The sequence below is a fragment of the Aegilops tauschii genome, chromosome 3 (genome assembly GCF_002575655.3).
Source record: "Aegilops tauschii subsp. strangulata cultivar AL8/78 chromosome 3, Aet v6.0, whole genome shotgun sequence".
Classification (NCBI taxonomy): domain Eukaryota; kingdom Viridiplantae; phylum Streptophyta; class Magnoliopsida; order Poales; family Poaceae; genus Aegilops; species Aegilops tauschii.
In genome coordinates, this window is record NC_053037.3 from 139,678,796 (window position 1) to 139,695,346 (window position 16,551).

The 16,551-nt window shown below is 45.0% G+C and overlaps 1 long non-coding RNA gene across 3 annotated transcripts; it reads left to right on the plus strand.

Annotated features, from left to right (window-relative positions):
* Nucleotides 1–868: 868 nt before the first annotated feature.
* LOC120976558 (uncharacterized) lies at nucleotides 869–3,006 on the plus strand. Of its 3 annotated transcripts, XR_006671889.2 has the most exons (3): nucleotides 946–1,426; nucleotides 1,505–2,101; nucleotides 2,476–3,006. It is a non-coding gene; the product is annotated as an uncharacterized lncRNA (long non-coding RNA). The 3 variants fall into 3 exon arrangements; XR_005772303.2 differs by lacking the exon at nucleotides 2,476–3,006 and having other exon boundaries at nucleotides 869–1,426; nucleotides 1,505–2,218; XR_005772304.2 differs by lacking the exon at nucleotides 2,476–3,006 and having other exon boundaries at nucleotides 869–1,426; nucleotides 1,514–2,218.
* Nucleotides 3,007–16,551: the final 13,545 nt, after the last annotated feature.

Sequence of the window (16,551 nt, forward strand, 5' to 3'; positions counted from 1 at the left end):
TCCGAGAGGGAATAATGCATGTTTGATGACGAACGGGAGATAGCTTCTCTTACGGTCTTCAATTTTTTCTACGTCTAACATGCACTACTACAACTGTAATGTGAAATTTTGGAAAATTCTATGGGTCATTTGACCTTTTAAAGACATTTAAGTGATTTTCTAACCATTTCATGACCGTAATTCAAATTTGAACTACATATACATGCAACGCCTAACCAAAACGGTTTGAAAAATCATATATGTGTACTTGTGTGCGAGTTAATTCCATGTGCAGTAAATTAGAAGGAATTTTTAAATATATTGGTCTCACGACATGGACACATGCATACGTATGCATGGAGTGACATGGCATTTTAATTTAAAAAATAAAAAAATGATCAGAAAAACAGGAAGCCTTGGTTGATGTAATGTCATGACACCAAGATGATGTGGTAAAGAAATTGGCATGTTTGATGAAAGTTTGGACACACACCCCTCACAAACCGGAGCAACTCACTAGAAGGTTTGTGTTTCCGAGAGGGAACAATCCATGTTTGATGACGAACGGGAGATAGGTTCCTCTTACGGCCTTCAATTTTTTTTCTACGTTTAACATGCACTAATACAACTTTCATGTGAAAATTTGGAAAAATTCAGGGGTCAGTTGACCTTTTAAAAACATTTAAGTGATTTTCTAACTATTTAATGACCGTAATTCAAATTTGAACTACATTATTAAGGACAATATAACCGCACCTAATCCCTGCCCTCACAGCGATTTGGGTTTTCAGCCATCCATTTGCGCGATCTGAACGTTCCTGGGCGTCAGATCTGATGTACAAAGCGTTCTGTCCCGCACTATGTGTAATCTGGCCCAGCTGTCCTGTGGGCTGCTTCTTCAGAGGCCGAAACCGTGCCCTGTGGTAAAATGGGCCTGTTTTCTCAGCCCACTGAGGGTCCAAAACGATTGCTGGCTTGTGTCTCATCCCTTCCACCCCGACCTCTCGTCTCTCTTGTTCAATTCCCACCCCCGACCTCTCCGCGATACAAGTTGCGCCGCCCTCGTCTCCAGCCGACTGCCTCCTCATCTTTGCCCAGCCGTCGCCCTCTTATTTACCCTTAAGATTTCATCAGGGAGGGGATCCTCTCTCAGATCTGTTGAGGCTCTACACCACTAAGGACTGAACCAGATTTTTACGCCTTGTCGCGCCATCTCTGGATCCAACCTCGTTCGAGCACCCAGGCGCCGGTAATGCCGAGCTCCTGGATCCACAACCCAAAACCAAGCTTATTCTTTTGGATCCACGATGCAAGGACCTCCTCCAGGCGGCTCAGAGGGAGTGAGATGGACACGACAAGAAGATGCGTTGTCATCATCAATTTTTTCTCTCCCGAGACACCAGTGGCCCGTGGCCTGGTTACCACGATGAGGTTCCAATAGTCCACGGTGAGATTTCGATAATCGCTTATGTACCACGAAATATTCATGGATTCAGTTTTGAGATTGGATCCAAATTTCGCTAAGGGGATCCAGCGACACACGCTCAGAGGAGCGGCCGGTCTGCGTCCATCCAGCCATAATGCGAGGCGGGATTCGGCCAAGACGAGGCTCGCGCTGTGATCGACTGGAGGCGCAGTTCCGGCTTCAGTCGATGCGCTCGAGGGCTCGTGGTGAAACTACTCCGTCTTCGCCCAGTCGCCTCCCTTCTCCAACCTCCACAGCTCGTTCTCGTGTCTTTCTTCAGGCAGGTGAGATCCGGGTTCCCCTTCTGGTCTCTTAGATTTTTTGATGTTGCTGTGATACGTTGGCCAGGTGTACAGGTTGCTCTCCTGGTCTTCCCTTGATTTCTTCAGCCAAGTGAGCTCTTGTTGTACCTGCCGCACAGTGTCTGTACAAAACAAGCTTGACGATTAAGCGAGCTAGGGGCGAGTCAGTGTCAAAACGTGCATTCATGGCCTAGCAGTTTTTCTGAACTTTGACACTTCAAAACGTGTTGAACCCTTCTCCTTGTGTTCAGAGTACTAACAAAAGTCCTACTGGAAATATGACGATGGCAAACCCCGATTTCAGAAGAATTATGGAAAGGAAGTGTTGAGCATAAAAATGCGATCTACTATAGTGGTAATGTTTCTTTTCTTATAGTGTGGGCAACATTCTTTTTATCCCTTATGATACTGTAGTTTGCATGTACAAATTATATCATAATATATATACTCTTTATATTGCATTTTCAGCTTAGTTCTCACCTGTGTGTTTTTCACGGTTTCAGTGAAAGCTTGATGATGTTGCACCTTCAAGTGCCGTGATTGCTATGCATCCTCTAAATAAACTAAAATTTCTATTGATTTTGTAGCTAATGTAGTGGTAACTCTTCTAGTCGCTTTCATATAATTAAATTTGCAATGTACGACCAAGTGTAGCTCCATTTGCCTTCTACAATCATTATTATGTTTTAGAATCATGCTCCAGTTTATATGTTAGAAAAATCTTGATAGGTGCTTGGCTCAAAGGCCTTGGTACACGTGCCATCTGCACATGCTTCGCCTGATTGCAGCGGTTGGAAATCTGGGGTAACCCGACAAATAATCAAATTTGAGTATGTGAAATGAAGCAGAAGCTAAGTGTTCCACTGATAATAGAAATGTCCATTTATGCTTATGTAAAGATATTTTTATTATTCTACCGAATTCCACAGTAGGATATCCCATTTATGGTATGTAGAATATCAATTACTACTTGATTTCCTAACTAAGTGAAATCCTTGTTAGCATTCTTCTTGGTGAGTGTGGCACACTCCACACATGAAATGTCTAGGCGCACCAGGCCTGCCTAATTCTTCTTTGTGGCAGAACATCGCGCCCCTTTGGGTAGAGAGGCATCTGGACATTTCATTAATGCATCATGTATACAATCTATAATGACTATTTATGTCTCCTGTTGCATGTTTATTTTTGCCGCGGCTTATTATCTGTCTTGGCACTATGGATTGGTTTTATTTACTGAATACATGGATTTGTATGTTGTCATCCCATGCCAATTTGTGTAGGTGAACCTTACTTTTTTATCTTAGTATATATGTGAACTTCATTAATTATTGACTAATATAAGGTTATGTTTTACAAGTATAATATATTTCATGTGCCCATATATATTTATAGATATTCGTATAATTTATCGTATAGATAGACGGGCGCGGCAACGTGCGCCATCAATGATCTAGTCTATATGCAACGCCTAACCAAAACGGTTTGAAAAAACAAATTTTTGTGTACTTGTGTGTGAGTTAATTCCATGTGCAGTAAATTAGAAGGAATTTTCAAACATATTGGTCTCAAGGCATGGGCACATGCATGGAGTGCCATGACATTTTAATTCCAAAAAAATTAAAAATGATCAGAAAAACATGAAACCTTGCTTGATTTAATGTCATGCCACCAAGATGATGTGGTAAAATGTTGGCCTGTTTGACGAAAGTTTGGACACACACCCCTCATAAACCGGAGCAACCCACTAGAAGGTTCGTGGTTCCGAGAGGGAACAATGCATGCTTGATGACGAACGGGAGATAGCTCCTTCTTACGGCCTTCAATTTTTTTCTACATTTAACATGCACTAATACAACTTTCATGTGAAAATTTGGAAAATTTCAGGGGTCATTAGACCTTTTAAAGACATTTAAGTGATTTTCTAACCACTTAATGACCGTAATTAAAATTTGAACTACATCTACATGCAAGGCCTAATCAAAACGTTTTGAAAAATAATATTTATGTGTACTTGTGTGCGAGTTAATTTCATGTGCAGTAAATTAGAAGGAATTTTCAAACATATTGGTCTCAATGCATGGGCACATGCATGGAGTGCCATGGCATTTTAATTTCAAAAAAAATTGAAAACACATGAAACCTTGGTTGATGTAATGTCATGCCACCAAGATGACGTGGTAAAAAAATTGGCATGTTTGACGAAAGTTTGGACACACACCCCTCACAAACCGGAGCAACTCACTAGAAGGCTCGTGGTTTCGAGAGGGGACAATGCATGTTTGATAACGAACGGGAGATAGCTTCCTCTTACGGCCTTCAATTTTTTTCTATGTCTGACATGCATTACTACAACTGTAATGTGAAAATTTTGAACAATCTAGGGGTCATTTGACCTTTTAAAGACATTTAAGTGATTTCTAGCCATTTAATGACCGTAATTCAAATTTGAACTACATCTACATGCAATGACTAACCAAAACGGTTTGAAAAATCATATTTGTGTACTTGTGTGCGATTTAATTCCATGTGCTAGTAAACTACAAGGAATTTTCAAACATATTTGTCTCACGACATGGACACATGCATACGTATGCATGAAGTGACATGGCATTTTAATTCCAAAAAAAATCAGAAACACATGAAACATTGGTTGATATAATGTCATGCCACCAAGATGATGTGGTAAAGAAATTGGCATGTTTGACGAAAGTTTGGACACACACCCCTCACAAACCGGAGCACCTCACTAGAAGGCTCGTGGTTCCGAGGGGGAACAATGCATGTTTGATGACGAACGGTACATAGCTTCCTCTTACGGCCTTCAATTTTTTTCTACGTCTAACGTGCACTACTACAACTGTAATGTGAAATTTTTGAAAATTCTAGGGGTCATTTGACCTTTTAAAGACATTTAAGTGATTTTCTAACCATTTAATGACCGCAATTCAAATTTGAACTACATCTACATGCAACGCCTAACCAAAACGGTTTCAAAAATCATATCTGTGTACTTTTGTGCGAGTTAATTCCATGTGCAGTAAATTAGAAAGAATTTTCAAACATATTGGTCTCACGACATGGACACATGCATACGTATGCATGGAGTGACATGCCATTTTAGTTACAAAAAATAAAAGAATGATCAGAAAAATATGAAACCTTGGTTGATATAATGTCATGCCACCAAGATAATGTGGTAATGAAATTGGCATGTTTGACGAAAGTTTGGACACACACCCCTCACAAACCGGAGCAACTCACTAAAAGGTTCATGGTTCCGAGAGGGAACAATGCATGTTTGATGACGAATGGGACATAGCTTCCTCTTACGGCCTTCAATTTTTTTCTACGTTTAACGTGCACTAATACAACTGTCATGTGAAAATTTGAAAATTTTCAAGGGTCATTTGACCTTTTAAAGACATTTAAGTGATTTTACAACCATTTAATGACCGTAATTCAAATTTGAACAACATCTACATGTAACGCCTAACCAAAACGGTTTGAAAAAAAATCAAATTTTAGTGTACTTGTGTGCGAGTTAATTCCATGTGCAGTAAATTAGAAAGAATTTTCAAACATATTGGTGTCAAGGCATGGGCACATGCATGGAGTGCCATGGCATTTTAATTCCAAAAAATTAAAAAATGATCAGAAAAACATGAAACCTTGCTTGATTTAATGTCATGCCACCAAGATGATGTGGTAAAAAAATTGGCCTGTTTGACGAAAGTTTGGACACACACCCCTCACAAACGTGAGCAACTCACTAGCAGGTTCATGGTTCCAAGACGGAACAATGCATGTTTTATGATGAACGGGAGATAACTTCCTCTTACGGCCTACAAATTTTTTCTACGTTTAACGTGCACTAATACAACTATCATGTGAAAATTTGGAAAATTTCAGGGGTCATTTGACCTTTAAAAGATATTTAAGTGATTTTCTAACCATTTAACGACCGTAATTCAAATTTGAACTACATCTACATGCAACGCCTAACAAAAACGGTTTGAAAAATTATATTTTTGTGCACTTGTGTGCGAGTTAATTCCATGTGTAGTAAATTAGAAGGAATTTTCAAACATATTGGTCTCAAGGCATGGGCACATGCATGGAGTGCCATGACATTTTAAATCCAAAAATAATAATAAGAAACACAAGAAACCTTGGTTGATGTAATGTCATGCCACCAAGATGATGTGGTAAAAAAATTGGCATGTTTGACGAAAGTTTGGACACACACCCCTCATAAACCGGAGCAACTCACTAGAAGACTTGTGGTTCCGAGAGCGGACAATGCATGTTTGATGACGAATGGGAGATTACTTCCTAATACGGCCTTCAATTTTTTTCTACGTCTAACATGCACTACTACAACTGTAGTGTGAAATTTTTGAACAATCTAAGGGTCATTTGACCTTTTAAAGACATTTAAGTGATTTTCTAGCCATTTAATGATCGTAATTCAAATTTGAACTACATCTACATGCAATGACTAACCAAAACGGTTTGAAAAATCATATTTGTGTACTTGTGTGCGAGTTAATTCCCCGTGCAGTAAACTAGAAGGAATTTTCAAACATATTTGTCTCACGACATGGACACATGCATACGTATGCACGGAGTGACATGACATTTTAATTCCAAAAAAATCAGAAACACATGAAACCTTAGTTGATGTAATGCCATGCCACCAAGATGATGTGGTAAAGAAATTGACATGTTTGACGAAATTTGGACACACACTCCTCACAAACCGGAGCAACTCACTAGAAGGCTCGTGGTTCCAAGAGGGAACAATGCATGTTTGATGACGAACGGGAGATAGCTTCCTCTTACGGCCTTCAATTTTTTTCTACGTCTAACATGCACTACTACGATTGTAATGTGAAATTTTGGAAAATTCTAGGGGTCACTTGACCTTTTAAAGATATTTATGTGATTTTCTAACCATTTAATGACCGTAATTCAAATTTGAACTACATCTACATGCAACGCCTAACCAAAACGGTTTGAATAATCATATCTGTGCACTTGTGTGCGAGTTAATTCCATGTGCAGTAAATTAGAAGGAATTTTCAATATATTGGTCTCACGACATGGACACATGCATACGTATGCATGGAGTGACATGGCACTTTAATTACAAAAAATAAAAAAATGATCACAAAAACATGAAACCTTGGTTAATGTAATGTCATGCCATCAAGATGATGTTGTAAAGAAATTGGCATGTTTGACGAAAGTTTGGACACACACCCCTCACAAACCGGAGCAACTCACTAGAAGGTTTGTGGTTCCGAGAGGGAACAATGAATGTTTGATGACGAACGGGAGATAGGTTCCTCTTACGGCCTTCAAATTTTTTCTACGTTTAACGTGCAGTAATACAACTGTCATGTGAAAATTTGGAAAATTTCAGGGGTCATTTGACCTTTTAAAGACATTTAAGTGATTTTCTAACCATTTAATGACCGTAATTCAAATTTGAACTACATCTACATGCAACGCCTAACCAAAATGGTTTGTAAAATCAAATTTTTGTGTACTTGTGTGCGAGTTAATTCCATGTGTAGTAAATTATATAGAATTTTCAAACATATTGGTCTTAGGGCATGGGCACATGCATGGAGTGCCATGGCATTTTAATTCCAAAAAATTAAAAAATGATCAGAAAAACATGAAACCTTGCTTGATTTAATGTCATGCCACCAAGATGATGTGATAAAAAATTGGCCTGTTTAACGAAAGTTTGGACACACACCCCTCACAAACCGGAGCAACTCACTAGAAGGTTCGTGGTTCCGAGAGGGAACAATGCATGTTTGATGACGAACGGTAGATAGCTTCCTCTTACGGCCTTAAAAAAATTCTACATTTAACGTGCACTTATACAACTGTCATGTGAAAATTTGGAAAATTTCAGGGGTCATTTGACCTTTTAAAGACATTTAAGTGATTTTCTAACCATTTAATGACCGTAATTCAAATTTGAACTACATCTACATGCAACACCTAACCATAACGGTTTGAAAAATTATTTTTTTGTGTACTTGTGTGTGAGTTAAAAAATCATCAGATGATGTAAATATCTGGTGTTCAAAAAACAAAATGTAAAGATCTGGCAAGACGCCCCCACACGATTGGCACTCTATCTCGCGGCTCGAGGTTTGGTAGGTGAGTGGCGGGGATCATTAATCAGAAACGGTTATCTATTGGAAACCGTCAGCTATTATGTTCACACATGGATTTTGCTGCGGGAATCGTGTGTAATTCAAAACTACAGTACTTGTAAATTTCGGCGACCGGCGTGTGTACTGTCCCCGTCGATCTAGATTCCGGCTACCAATAAATACAACCTTGCTCACGTTGTCCCGCCTGCATTCTCATATACATCATTCCCTTGCTCGCCCTCTCTCTCTCTCTCTCAAATTTCTGCCATGGCGTCGCCGGTCTGCCCACGCGCCGATGAGGAGTCACCGTCCCCCGAGGACGCTCACTCTATTAGCAGCAACAAAGACCCCTACGCGCCGCCTAACGAGGTTGCGCCGGACCCCCAACTTTGGGTTGGTTTTGGGGCCAGTACAATCTTTGTCTGTGGAAGTCACTGCTGCCAGCTGAGAATGCCAGGCAAGTGGCGTTCAAGAAGGAGATGGCAGAGGAGGAAGCCAGGTACCAGGCGGCCTGTGAAGCCCGTGATGCCGTCTGGAAAAAGGAGGCAGCGGAGCTTTGGGCGCGGGTGCGTCGTCGTGCCAAGGAGGTGTACGAAGACGGGTACTTCGCGAGGAAGGTCATAGGCGCTGGGTGCCTCGTCGCTGCGTGGAGGTGGGCCGATAAGCTCCAGCATGTCACCGACGAGGAGCTCCGGTGGGTGCCCAACAAAATGGCAAGATCGGCCGCGCGCGTCCGCCAGCAAGAGGCAGATCGGTACGTCAAGCGCTGCGAGGCGGAGGAGGCGGAGTACTGCCTCCGCACTGGGAAGATGCCGCGCACCAGGGAGTTGCTGGCGAGGGGCTGCCGGAATACTGGCCCCAGGAGGGATTATTAGTTTTAGTATTGTTCGTTTTCAATTTTATGCATTGTACCTAGTAGTTAAGTATCATCACGTATATGTGATGATATTATATATATATATATATATATATATATATATATATATATATATATTCTGTGATGAACTAATGAACAATTAATATATATATATATATTATGAATTCCATTTTCTATCTATTTTTGTATACTAATTTGAATCTAGCTGTTATCATCCACATATACAGAATGGAAAGCGTATACACACACATTGAAATAGAACATATAAGAATGGAAAACAGAGTACACATATTGAAACAGAGCAATACTATGATTGTTGTGAATAGATAGCTATCCACGTCGAAACGACTTTTCAAAATAAAACGCGTCCATGAGACCATGACCAGCAGCCCTTGCCCAGGGTAGCTCTTGGCTTTGCCTGAACTCGTGATGCGTTCGTCCAAGCGGTCGACACACTCGCGGTACATCTGGAGCGCGATCTCGAGCTCCAAGTTGGCTATTTCATCGGAGATCACCAGCTCGAAGATGCGACGGCCATGTCCCTCTACTGCGCCCAGGTGGACACCTGGGCCAAGGAGGCGGTCGAGCCTACGAACCAGCGCGTTGTCATCCAGCAGGCCGCGGATAAGGCGAATGGTGGCACCCATGCGAATGGCGCGGCGGGCGTTCGGTGCAAGTACGACGCGGCCGACCTCTGGTGCAAGTACGGCGCTGAGGGCCTCTGCCCACACCTGGTGAGGAATGGGGGTACTGACGGGATGTGTACCCAGCTGCGACGCCATGTCGACAGCAGGCAAGCGCCGATGGATCCGCTCTTGCTATGCGGCACGCCGCGCCTCTCGCTCTGCGGCGTTCCAACGGTCTCGCCGTACGGCGAGCCACAGCCTATCGGCGCGGACGCGCCTAGCTTGCTCTGTGGCGCACCATCGATCATGTTGTGCGGCGAGCTGCAGCCTATCGGCGCTGACATGCCTATCTTGATCCGCGATGCTCAAGAAGCGCCATGCGCCAAAGGTCTGCTCAACCTTGGCGATAACGCGCATCACAACATCGTCCATCGTGTTGTCGGGGAGCGCCTCGGCCTCAATGGGCCATGGCGCCTGCTCGTTTTCCTCGTCAACGAGGTTGATGGCAGAGACTGTGCTTTGGTGGGTTGGCATGCTTGGAAAAGGTGGATGTGCTACAGGCTGCACTTGTCTCCTCTGTGCGTCGCGCGCCGCCTATGCGCAATATAGCTGGGTGGCGGGAAATAGGTGAGGAAATGGTGGGAAACGGTGGCGTGTTCATAAAACGCCATCAATTAATGGAAACTTAGCATAGAAGGAACATCGAGCTAGCACAAGAAGTAGATGATGATCAGATGAACATGGACCACACTAGGGAACCCGTCGGTGATGAATTCATCAATCCCAAACTATTGAATACTAGCAAGCGTTTGCCCACAACACACACGACCTATTCCATCACAAACAGGTCGGATGGATCAACTGTATGCCACGTATCACACATTGTCAAAAAGTAATGTGGTAGACCTTCTTTAACATGTGTTAAAAAAACAAGGACCTTGAGGTTAAATTAACTCATGGGATGGGTCCTATCAGTCATTTAATTTGACAGATATGACCCATCCTATCAGTTAATTTAACATCAACACAACTTCCCATCCAGTCACCCATCTGATGGCTGCTCCAGCCTGAGCACACTTAACTTGAGAGTTTTCTTACATGAGCTACTGGTGGAACGGCTAGTCCTTGCTGATAGGATGCCTCTTCGCATCCTTATGGTGTATATGGATGACCGCCCGTCCCCCAATGGCCAATAGATGTTGTGTAGACAGAGCATATCACATACGTCTTATTAGAAGCTATCGTCTGTGTTATTATCGGTCTTCGCACACATTTCTGATTATGGACCTGTTTGCCGCATATCACACACATCTTGTTATATTAAACTATTTCTGTTCTCTTGTCTCAACTCAAACAGTTCATCCGAGTGAACCGCATGTCGTATATCGCACACACCTTCATCTGGCTGCCCGTTTCTTTTGTGTTGCCTAATCACAAACAGTTCGTCCGAGTGAACCGTATGTTATATATCACACACACCTTCATCTGGCTGCCCGTTTCTTTTGTTCCTCCTCATTGCAAACAGTTAATTGAGCTGAACCGTATGCCCTGCATCGCACACGCAACTAAAATATGAACCGTGTTTGATGCATCCTCCATCGCAAACGTTTTGCACCTTTTTTTGATGGTTATTTTACACCACCGTTTGTGATTATGGCATCGCACACAGTTTTGTCGAAGGGTCTCTGATAGTAGTGTCGCGTTAGCAGCAACCTGCAGTAGTGACAACTTGGAAATATAGCAATTGTATTAGTTTCTCCTGTATTTAGTATAGCCAAATTCGATTTATTTTTCACATGGTATACAATAACAGAATGCAGCCACAACAATTGAACATCACATTGCAGAACTGAACCAAACAAAACAGTTAACTAAACACCACAACAAATGAACAAAACGTTAACTGAGCACCACATTGCACAATATAACATACTCCTAATAGAAGATTAAACAGTTGACCAAACCAAGCATGCTTAACAACTTGGAAATATAGCAATTGTATTTGTTTCTCATGTATTTAGTACAGCCAAATTCGATTTATTTCTCACATGGTATACAATAACAGAATGCACCCACATCAATTGAACGTCACATTGCAGTAACTAAACACCACAACAAATGAACCAAACGTTAACTAAGCACCACATTGCACAATATAACATACTCCTAATAGAAGATCGGACAGTTAACCAAACCAAGCATGCTTGACAACTTGGAAAATTGCACCCTGAAGAATTGAACATCACATTTGCAGAATTGAACCAAATAGTTAACTGAACACCACGTTGCATGACATATAGAACATATACTCTAGAGCAGAAGATTGCATGGTAAAAGTAGATAGCACAATTCACTAGAATTTGTTAAGGAACGGCAGTAGCTAGCAAACTGAACATGGGTCCTTATAGTGAGCTAATAAGACAAGCTACTCCTCATTGTCAGAGATATCGATGATGATTGGCTCCTTGGACATGGAAGAGGGTGAGGCCTCCGCATCGTGGGTGCCCTCGTCGTAGTGGTGAGTTTCTTGAGCCGATCCGGGCACAAACCTGCTGGCTATCGAGATGAGGTAAGCACGTGCATGCTGAGAAAACACCCCGTAGTCTTTGTCGAAGGCACCGATGGTGGCCTCGAGAAAATGCCACGAACCGTCGTTTAAAGCAGCCAACCGCGTCACGGCGTCAACGCGCTAGGCGTCGACGGTGGCCTTGACGGCGAGGTGCTCCTCCAAGATCTGGGGGTCGGCACCAATGGCAGCCATCGCGACCTCATCCGCGCGTGCGGCCACGATTTGCTTCTCCGCTGCCAAATGCTCCTAGAGATCCTGGCTATATTGTGTGCACCATGGCTTCGGGCGGAACTTATTTGGTGGAGGGGTCGGTGATTTGGGTGGAAGGTGTCGCGCCTGCGGTCGGGGCATGTGGGATGTGGAAGGAGGAGGAGGATGGGGGTCAAGTGTGGATTACCTGCATGGATAGACGAGGCCGAGCAGCGTGAAGGAGGGTCGCTGGCGAGGAGGCGGCGCTGCAAGCAAGGAGTGAAGGTTTCAACTTGGAAAGGAAGGTGGAAACAAGGGGAATGTGGCTTTTGGTAAGGGGGAGGGGGAGGGGAGGTAGATATTTCCGCGGAAGCCGAAAATTTGGAATCGCTTCAGCGAAAAAACTGGCGCGCAAAGTGTCATCAGACACGGTCCCTTATTTAGAGCGGGCTGTGGACTGTAGCCGTCGCACCTTCTCGCGTAAGCCATATGCATACTATACTCCGACGGTGCTCCAAGATATTTTGTGCTGCATCTCACACGGTTGGTTATAATAAACTGTGTGGGATCTACTTGATTTTTCGTCTTGATTTGAATTACATAATGGGGTCACAGCGGCAATGGATGGTGTTTGAATTGCTAGACCTTTTATCTGCAGTGAACATGCAACTATATGTGTGTCATAAAATAATTGGAATTATTCAGGGTTCGTTTGGACATTTTATACATTATATTGGTTTTCTAGCCATTTCAGGTGCACAATTCAAAATTAAACTACAAGCACATGCTCCGGTGCACAAACATGGGTCGTAAAATCATATATATGTGCATGGGTTTATGCTTATGTCCCATGCAAGAAATGGTGATGAATTTTGAACACCACTTCACCGTGGCTCTCTGGCAAACGTTGACGTACTTGCTTTTGTAATTCTAGTAAATCCAAAAGTCGTCCGAAATTCATGAAACTTAGCATGCTATCATGGAGCGGCATCAACATGCCGTGGTAAATTTTTTGTCCCATTTGGGGCAGGTTTGGGTATAAGCTTCTCATAAACTAGAGCTTCTCACAACAAGTGTGATGGTTTTGGTAGGGAACATTTCACCTTTCTGGATGAAACGATATCCGTTACTGTCGGTGTCAAAACTGGCGGATCTCGGCTAGGGGGTCCCGAACTGTGCGTCTAAGGTCGATGGTAACAGGAGACAGGGACAGATGTTTACCCAGGTTCGGGCCCTCTCTATGGAGGTAATACTCTACTTCCTGCTTGATTGATCTTGATGGATATGAGTATTACAAGAGTTGATCTACCACGAGATCGTAATGGCTAAACCCTAGAAGTCTAGCCTGTATGACTATGGTAATGAGTATATGCTTTTCCGGACTAAGTCCTCCGGTTTATATAGACACCGGGAGGATCTAGGGTTACACAAGGTCGGTTATAAAGAAAGGAATCTACATATTCGGTCGCCAAGCTTGCCTTCCACGCCAAGGAGAGTCCCATCCGGACACGGGTGCAATCTTCGGTCTTCGTATCTACACAGCCCATCAGTCTGGCCCATGGATAACAGGCCGGACGCCCGAGGACCCCTTAATCCAGGACTCCCATAGTAGCCCCTGAACCTGGCTTTAATGACGAGGAGTCCGGCGCGCAGATTTGTCTTCGGCATTGCAAGGCGGGTTTCCCTTTCCGAACTCCAGGATAGTCTTCGGACGCATCGACGTGTCCGGACCTGTAACACATACACCACAGACAACCGCAGAGAGAATATAATTTTACACGAGTCCAATCCACTGACAACTTTTTGCAACATGACATCATATCTGTCCGGTCGTAATTTCGAACCGTTTTTCGTCTGCCCATCCATGTTTCGAGACGCGGTTGCCATTAGCACGTCTTGTCAAAGCAGAGATTGTGTCCCCTTATTGCGGGATCCTCATCAATACGGGCGCGGGTAACCCAACCGTGCCGTTTACACAGCCCTTGGGAATAGGCGAGTTTTAAGGCGAGTGGGGAGGCGTTTAACATTTGCGGCCTTTTTAAAGGGATAAGGATCCGTCCCCATCCACCCACGCCTTCTCCTTTCACTGCCCATCCATTCTTGAGCTCCAGCGCCCAAGCTCTAGCCTTCCCTGCCCTAGAAAGCACTCAAAACATGTCCGGATCCGGAGCTGGAGGCAAGTGGATGGCTTCCTCCATTAAGAAGAAAGATACCAAGGGGCTCCGAGAGGCCGGATACCTGGCCAAAGAGATCGTTCACAGACTCCCGGCCAAGGGACAGATCGTTCCTACCCCCGAACCCCAAGAGAGGGTGGTGTTCCTTGCGCACTTTGTCCGCGGGTTGGGATTCCCTCTCCACCCGTTTGTCCGCGGACTGATGTTTTAGTACGGGCTGGACTTCCATGATCTAGCCCCCAACTTCATGCTCAACATCTCGGCATTTATAGTCGTATGCGAGGCCTTTCTCCGCATCTCGCCTCACTTCGGCCTATGGCTGAAGACCTTCAACGTGAAGCCGAAGGTGGTGAGCGGCCAACAAGGAGAGTGCGGAGGTTTCATGGTGGGCAAGATGCCCAATATCACCTGGCTCGAAGGCTCCTTTCTGGAGACGGTGAAGGGATGGCAATCGGGGTGGTTCTACATCACCGAGCCGCGCGATACCAACTGGGCGGCGGCCCCCGAATTCCGATCCAGAGTTCCGATGCGGCTCACCTCCTGGCAAGAGAAGGGCCTGACCTGGGAATCTTCGAACGAGCTGACTGGGCTCCAGACGTGCGTCCAGAACATGATAACCAAGAAGATCAAGCTTGTCAATGTGATCCAGGTTATGCTCATCCGCCGGATCCTTCCGTGCCAACGCCGGACCTGCTATTTGTGGGAGTTCGATCCGGCCAAGCACCAGGCTGCTAGAGCTCTTCGGCACGACGCACAAAGACATATGGAAAGTGCTCTCCAAGGCCGGCGAGACACCACCGCCTACGACCGAGGACCATCGGCTTAGCTTAAAGCGCCAGGCTAATTCGGTAAGCTTTTTCATGTTTTCAAGGTATAGCTTTTACTGGCATATTTTGAGGAAGGAGTCTAAGCCTTCCTATCAATTTCTTTTAGGCCTGGACCGACATAGCGGGGCAGATTAATTGTCCCGCTTCGCTACCCGAAGATGAGGAGACCCCATTCCTGACAAAGATGTTGTTTCTGGCGCCTTATGATGTGCCGGAGAAGAAGGCCAAGAAGACAGCCAAAGGGACCAGGAGTGGCCTTCGCCGAAAGGGTGCTTCGGGCATGCCGTCCGAAGACGAGACTGACTCTTCGGCCGCCGAAGACGACGGCAAGGAGGAGGAAGAAGGCGGCTCCCCCCTGAGGGGGGAAGGAAGAAAAGGGGGGCTTCCACGAATCTGGAGGCGAAGGCGCCCAAGAGGGGGAAGGGCTCCCTTGCGGATAACTCCACATGGGATGTCGATAGCAGTCCGGAGCGAATGCCCCGGACCAAGCCTCGGGCCGCCTCGTAAGTACCAAAAACCCTATGCACCTCCAAATACCTGGCTTTTCCAGTTTAATATGTTTAAATTATGCCATTACAATCTGGCCCGCGACGGCTCCCCGCGATCCTCGACAGAGGGTTCGCTAGACTCAAAGGAGATGGCTAGCATGTCTCCGCCGCCCGCTCACTCTGTCTCGCCCAAGGGTGATGACGAGGTGGTGTCCCAAAGGACCTTCCTAGACCGGGGGGAGGTTCCGGAGATCGTCAGGGTGGCGCCCCAGGATGACTCCTCGGCCGCCAGACACATGGGGGAAAAAGCCCCCATGGGGACTGGTGATGGGGGACAAGTTCCATTCGGCCCTCAGCCGGATACCATTCCGGAGACCAACACGGCTCTGGAGTCCAGCGAACGGCCTTCCCCAAAAGGAGGAGGTGTGCCTGTTCCGCCGGTGACCTCTGTCCAACCAGAGGCACCGGATAATCTGCTGGAAGCGCTGCGAGGCGCCTCCATTGTGGATGAACACCGTGTCCTTATGGGTACGGTGATCGAAAAGGTTCAGTCCGCTCTGCGCTAGACTTTTAACGGGCTTTGAGGTAATAATCGTAGAAAGAATATCACAGTGTGGACAGTAGCCCCTGATGCTCTGTTCGGTGTTCGGAAAGAAAAAGCCGAACAAAGGATCAAAACAATTTTTGCAAGAGTCTAACATAAGATGTCTATGTGAATAAGCAAACGTCGCTGCTGGCTGCTGCTGCTCATACTGCGGAGGTCTCCGTCCTGAAGCAGAGCCTGGAGCGGGCCAACGAAGAGCTCGGCCTCGTAAAGAAGCAGCTGGAGGACAACCAAGGTATGCAGTAACCTGCGCGTATATTTTAGGAAGGATGCAT